Genomic DNA, 6,910 nt, shown 5'->3' with positions numbered 1-6,910 from the left:
GGGCCCAAGACAATACTCAGTATTATAAATGTTTAGTAAGTGAAGCTTGGGGTTTTCCAGCTCTTCTGTCTAGTGGGGCTTCGAGGGTATGGAGCTGGGGAGGATTTACAAAAGGCACTTCTCCGTTTGAACATGCTGTGATGGAAAACTGCAGCGGAGCGCAGGAGCCCCGGCCGCTTGTTCCACTCAGTCCTTCACCCTCACCAAGGTCGTCTGCCAGCTGCCGAGTGGAAGAGGCACGGCCGTGCTGGAGTTTTCCGAGAATCCCAGGAAGGACAGAGAGTCAACGTGAGGTCCATTGGGAAGGACCATGGATTTATCTCAGTCGCAGGACTACGGTCACATTTTAGGGAAGGAAACCCAGGGGGAAAAGGAATCTTGTCTAGCACGGGGTCCCTAGGAGTCTGGAAAGAAAGCTGGGGGCTGATCACTCTCAAAAATGCTCCAGGGTTGCTGCCCAAACCTCTGCCAAGGTATTCGAGGAAAGAAGGCAGGTAGGTTTTTTTTGTTTTTGTTTTTTAGGTTCTTGGCGTGGGTCCCAGAAAGCACCGGGAGGAGCCGGAGGAGCCGAGCTCTTTGCAGGGAGTCCAGAGGAGCAGGGAGTACGGTGGGAGCAGTGCGGGCCAGCGCTCACCAGCTCGGCTGTGCAGGGTGCAGAGGCTTGGATACTCCCCAAACTGTCCTCAAGGAGAAAATGCAGATAAGCCTGATGTCTACCTCTCAGCTCCTTAGATATCATTCCAGAAGCTTTTCTGGGGTAGGAAAAATCGAGACCTCACCTCAGTTTCCAAATGTTTCCCAAAAGGGGGTCACCAACTCCCACAGGAAGGGAGTGAGCAGTCTTTGTTCAGCCACTGCCGACAGGTTCATTAGATCTCTGCTTCTCACATTTTGCCCACTTTGGGCAATGTCTTAGTTTATGTTTTTTAAGTTTATATTTTCATTCCAGTTAGTTAATATACAGTGCTGTATTGATTTCAGTGATTCGACAGTTCCATATGTCACCCGGTGCTCATCACAACACGCATACTCTCTAACCTCCTTCACCTATTATCCCCCCCCCCCCCCCCGACCCTCAGTTTGGCTGCTTCCATATCTTGGCTGTTGTAAACAATGGTGCTACAAACACGGGGGTGCTGCTATCCCTTTGAATTAGTATTTTTGTATTCTTTGGGTAAATACCTAGTACTGCAATTACTGGATGGTAGGGTAGTTCTATTCTTAACTCTTTGAGGAGTCTCCATGCTGTTTTCCACAGTGGCTGCACCAGTTTGCACTCCCACCAACAGTGTATGAGGGTTCCCCTTTCTCCACATCCTCTCCAATACTTGTTGTTTCTTGTGTTGTTGATTTTAGCCATTCTGACAGGGGTGAGGTGATATTTCATTGTAGTTTTGATTTCAGGGTGTTATTTATTGGCCTCTTTGATGACCTGTCACTGGCAGAAGACAAGGTTACATTTTGTCCTTAGCAGGGGTCAACCTTCCAGCAACGCTCTCCATGTTCATGACCTCTGTTATCTGCTGCCAACCTGGCCTGTCTTTCAGAAGTGACCTATGACGTGAACATGTCTGTCAAGTGAATCTCTAAGAAAGGCTGCTACAATTTCTTTGAAAGAACATTAGATATGAAGAACTGTTAAGTATTACGAGGTTGCTAACAGGCCATTGCTATGCCATTTGAATAACTTTTAGATTGTTTGTAGGAAACATTGCAATGTTTACTATCTGTAGGGAAAACCAAATGTGAGATAGTTGCCTGGGAAATTATGTTATGTGCTTTATGGGAGAGCAGAGGTTCTAGTTCTGGGCCAGTCTCAGAGTTTTGCACTGCAGATGTGTGGTAGATGTCTATTTAATTAAATTGGTTTTGCTAAGCAATTGACCCGATCAGGGATGGTTCAGTCCATTAGGGTTCTCTTCTTCTTCTTTCTTCTTCTTCTTCTTTCTTCTCCCTTCTCCTCCCTACTCCTCACTCCTCCCCCTCCCTTCCCCCTCCCTATCCTCCTCCTCCTCCTTCTTCTTTTCCCCTTCTTCTTCTTCTTCTTCTTCTTCTTCTCCTTCTTCTCCTTCTCCTTCTTCTCCTTCTTCTTCTTAACTTATTTAAGGCCCCAGGTGACTATTTAGACACTTAGTCTGGCTTGGCTCATTTACTGTAATCTGATTTTTAAAAGGTATCATTAAATCAATACAAATCCAACTCTACCATTGAGATCAAGGTAGAAGTGCTCCACCAGTTTAATGGACGTTCGTTCCAGTTAGTCTGCACAGCACTGAGCATAGACATAGAAAACAACAGTATTACATAACATAAATGTCATGGCCACAGGTTCCAGTTATGAGACGAGTTTCCTTTCTTTTTTTTTGAAGATTTTATTTATTTCTTTGAGAGAGAGAGGAGCGCACAAGCAGGGGGAGAGGCAGAGGGAGAGGGAGAGGGAGAAGCAGTCTCCCTGCTGAGCAGGGGGCTCGATGTGGGACCCTGGGATCATGACCGGAGCCAAAGGCAGACGCTTAACCATCTGAGCTACCCAGGCGCCCCTCCTTTCTTCTCCTTTTGTATGAGGGTTGAATGTCAGCAGAATAGAATGCACTTATTCAGGGTGATGTTTTAGTTACTGCTCTTTGGTCACGGGTGAGTTACTGTGCTGTACATTCATGTCAAAACCAACTTGTGTTAAATAAGCTGAATACAGGTTGCCACACGCTTTTTAAATGGGTTTTTGTCAATCTATTATTTCCAACATTTAAAAGGGGGATTATTTTCGAAAATAAAACACAGCAAAACATTTACCTGTAATGATGCCAAATTCATAAGTAGAATGAGCTTTGTGTAGTATCATAATCGAGAATCTTTATTTCCAATTTACTGATTGTAAATTCAGACTGCTCTATAAACACCAAAAGGGGTCTGTTTTACTTATATTTCACATGGAGTTACCAAAGTCCTTTGAAACTGAAATTGAACCAATCCCCCATCCAGGGCAATTTGGGAAATAAAATGCCATGCTATTGCCGAGAGTCAGAGGCGTATGTTTTCTGTCAGGGTTAATAACAGAGATCAATTAAACTGGAATTGGCAAGAAAAAGACATTCTCTGGAATCAGATCTTTTTTGTTGACATCATTGCTGTATTTGAAGTGAATTTTCCAAACATGAGACAGCAATGAATCACCGAGTACTACTGAGCAGCAACTGTGTGAGTGGCCTTCAGCACATGGACTGGGGTACTCTTGCCTTCCATCGTTACTGCTCTCTCTTCCTCCCATCATTACTTGGGGCTGAAATGAAACTATACAAATACTCGAAGAAGGGGTGCCTGGGTGGCACAGCGGTTAAGCGTCTGCCTTCGGCTCAGGGCGTGATCCTGGCGTTATGGGATCGAGCCCCACATCAGGCTCTTCCGCTATGAGCCTGCTTCTTCCTCTCCCACTCCCCCTGCTTGTGTTCCCTCTCTCGCTGGCTGTCTCTATCTCTGTCGAATAAATAAATAAAAAAAATCTTAAAAAAAAAAAAACAAATACTCGAAGAAAACCTTAGTGAACTGTATAATCTAGAGAAGGAGTTTCTAATTATGACTCAAAAATCTAGAAGCAATAAAGGAAAACTCATTAAATTTGACTACATTAAAAACGAAAAAGTATGCTGAAACCACCGAAAACAAAGTCAGAAAACAGAGGAGAAGCTGGGAGAATATATTTGCAACTTATATCACAGAGGACTAATGCTACTATATAAAGAGCACTTAAGAATCAAGAAGAAAAAGACCAAATGAGTTAAAAAAATGAATAAAAGTCATTAACAGTTCACAGGGGGAAACAGAAAAGAGGCAATGCTTTTTCTTTTCTTTCTTTTTTTTTAAGAGAGAGCAAGAGCACGTGCATGTGCACATGAGTGGGGATGGGGGGACAGAGGGGGAGGAAGAGAATCTTAAGCTCCACACAGAGCTCAATCTCATGACCCTGAGATCATGACCTGAGCAGAAATCAAGGGTGGGGTGTTTAACCAACTGAGCCACCCAGGTGTCCTGAGGAAATGCTTTTAAACATATGAAAAGATGTTCAGCTTCACTCATAATAAAGGAAATGGTAATTAAAACAACATGAGATAACATTTCTCCCCTATCAGATTGGTAAAAATCTAAAGATGTCCAAGTATCCCTGTTGGTAAGGCTGTGAAGAACTGCTTAGACGCAGCTGGTGAGAGGACAAGATGATACAATCCCTGGGAGAGGAATTTGACAATAACTAACAAAAATATGTGTATTTTTCCTGTGACCTAGCAATCCCATTTCTAGGAATCTAGGAATCTGGATTAATGGATATTTCTCCACTAACACAAAACAGTATTTACACTAGTATCTTGCTCCTGAAAGTGTGGTCTATGGGACAGCAGCCTCAGCAACCTGGGAGCTTGTTAGAAATGCTGTATCTCAGGACCTACTGAATCAGAATCCACATTTTAACCACACCCCAGATCCTTCACACGTGCATTTAAGTTTGAGAAGCACAGCACTAGGTTATTGGTGGCATTATTTATAATGACATAAGATTGGAAACAACCCAAATGGCCATCGGTGACACACGATGAAAATGAGGTAGCCATGAAAAGGAATAAGGATGCTCTCTGTAGCAAATACATAGATCTCCAAGGTTTATTGTTGAATGAAAAAAAGCAAGTTGCAGGACTATTCATAGATAAAAGATGGACAGATAGGTAAGTAATAGAAAGCCACCTTTTGGATCAGCACACACACACATATATGTTTGCAAAAGGGTAAGCTGGAAAGACAAACCTGAAGCTAATAAAAATGGGTTGAAAAGGAATGGAGAATATAAACGTGGAGTGATACCTCTGGGTATTCCTTTATGTTTCAGTACTCCAAAAATAAAATCAAAACAGTCATAACTGGGAGAGGGATGGTGGGGTTTGCTACTGCCATGTAGTGGGTAGAGAGGCCAGGAATGCTGTTAAACATTCTACAGTGTCAGAGCACGACCAAGAAAAATCCAGCTCAGGTGTTATTAGTGTCCATGTTGAGAACTCCTGGCCTAGGGTAAGAATGGAGGAAGCACAAAACAGTTTGAGGTTTCCAAAATTGAACTCATTTTTAAAACGTGAATAGCATTTTCCCCTCCTCCAGTCACCCGAGCCCTTTCCATTCTCCAAGGCTGCTCTAAGATGGCAAAGGTGGATTTCCTACGCATTTGTTTAGTCAGTACCCTGGAGTTTAAATTCACATGCGTTGGAAGACTACTGGAGTCTTTGAACACACAAGATGATCACTTAGAGTTTGTTCATTTAAAATTTCTGTCCTGGGGCGTCTGGGTGGCTCTCTCGGTTAGCGTCCCACTCTTGATTTGCACTTAGGTCATGATCTCAGGGGTCCTGAGATGGGGCCTGCTTAAGATTCTCTCCTTCTCCCTCTGCCCATCCCCACCCCCTCAATCTCTACAAAATACATAAAAAATAAATTTCTGTCCTGCCGTGGAGAACTTATGCTCATGTGCCAGGAACTGGCACTCTTCTAGTCACCGAGAACATCATTCACGGGCTCTACAAAGCCACGGTAAGGCTCTGGTGTGGCCACGCAGGGCCGCCCTCCGACTGAACACCTCTGGAGGGTCAGGCCTTCCTTTGATTCACTTCCCTGCTGGCCCAGCGGGCGAGCTCAAGGAAACAGGCCCAGAAAGGCGGTGCGGCCACTCCTGCGGCCGCGGATCGGCGGGCCCCCGGGTGGCGGTCAAAGTGCACAGGAGTACCAGGCGCACACCTGCTCAGCTCCCTCCGCTCGCTCCTGCGCGCCCCCGCTGCTGCGGACAGCCGCTGGCGGTCACGGGGTGGGCGGCGCGCTGCCTCGCGTCCCCGGACTCGCCCCGCCCTCCGGCCGCGCGGGTATTTGAGGCCCGAGAGCTACTCCCTTCCCTACAGACCGCGGCGCTGACCCTCCGAGGTACGTGTCTGGCGTGGGACCCGCCCCGCACGCGAGGGTCTGTCCTCCGCTCCAAGGCCAGGAGAGCGCGGGAGGCAGGGTAGAAAGGCCGCGGCGAGCGGAGGGGCTGCGCATCACAGTCGCGCACAGGTCGGGGGCTCGCGCGGACTGGGGCGTGGCCGCGGACGCGCGTGGGAGGGGAAGGGGCGTGGCCTCACGGGAGCCGGGGTCGCGCGTGGAGAGGGCGGGGCCGTGACTCCTGCAGTCCTGGCTGGGAGGGGTGGGGTGTGAGCGTTTGGGTTCGGGTTCGCTGGAGGAGTCCGGCGGCCTGGCCGACAGTGACGCCATCTGGTGAGTTGTGCATGGCCGCCTAGACAGGGACGCGCAGCCCCGCGCCCGCAGTGGAGGAAGCGCGAGCGGGCATGGGGACAGCGCCGAGCGTGCGGAACTGCTGCGCTGGGTCCCACGGCCACAGGTGACCTCGCGCGGTCCCCTGCCACTGGTGACTTCGCCTGTCCCTCGGCTACAGGTGACCCCGCCCGCCCCGTGGCCTAGGCCCGCGGGGCGCCGGGCGTTGGGAATCCGGGGGGTGCTGGAGGTCGTAGAGAAGGCCGGGGGTCGGTGCTAAAGGCGGCCTGATTCTGGCTGCCCAGCGCCTCTTCACTGAACCTGCGCCTTGGTCTTCCTGCCCACCGGTGTGGCCTGCGCTTGCTTGGGTGCTTCGCAAATTCCGCAGCACTTTTCCAGGTCACTCAGGCCTGCAGAGATACTCGTGAGCATCATTCCAGATCTTGGTACTTCTGTGTTTTTTCATTTAACTCCCCGCAGGCAAAATATTCCAAGATGTGGTGTCTAAGGGGCTAAGAGGACATGGTAGAAATTTTAATCATACTTGGGGCTTGTGTGCTAGATGAAATTGGCACATAAGTTACTTTCTTTCCCCCTTTCTCCCCATAAAGCTCAGTTTTAGAAAAGAAAG

The 6,910-nt window shown here is 47.9% G+C and overlaps 1 protein-coding gene across 6 annotated transcripts in view; it reads left to right on the top strand.

The window, feature by feature from the left end:
• Positions 1-6,910, top strand: part of SERPINB6 (serpin family B member 6) — a 35,076-nt gene that overhangs the window by 8,813 nt on the left and 19,353 nt on the right. The window contains exon 1 of one of the 6 annotated variants that reach the window (XM_040644997.1): positions 5,804-5,952. The exons of 2 other annotated variants lie outside the window; for them this stretch is intronic. The gene's annotated coding sequence lies outside the window, so the exon portion shown is untranslated. Of the gene's footprint in view, positions 1-5,803; positions 5,953-6,059; positions 6,082-6,149; positions 6,283-6,384; positions 6,407-6,910 lie in introns of those variants that run through there. 3 more of the 6 variants (XM_040645000.1, XM_008692867.2, XM_008692866.2) reach the window with 3 other exon arrangements.

This window comes from Ursus maritimus, unplaced genomic scaffold (genome assembly GCF_017311325.1).
Source record: "Ursus maritimus isolate PB19 unplaced genomic scaffold, ASM1731132v1 scaffold_30, whole genome shotgun sequence".
Taxonomy (NCBI): domain Eukaryota; kingdom Metazoa; phylum Chordata; class Mammalia; order Carnivora; family Ursidae; genus Ursus; species Ursus maritimus.
Note: the sequence above shows the minus strand (reverse complement) of the source record. Positions and strands in the feature narration are given on the sequence as shown.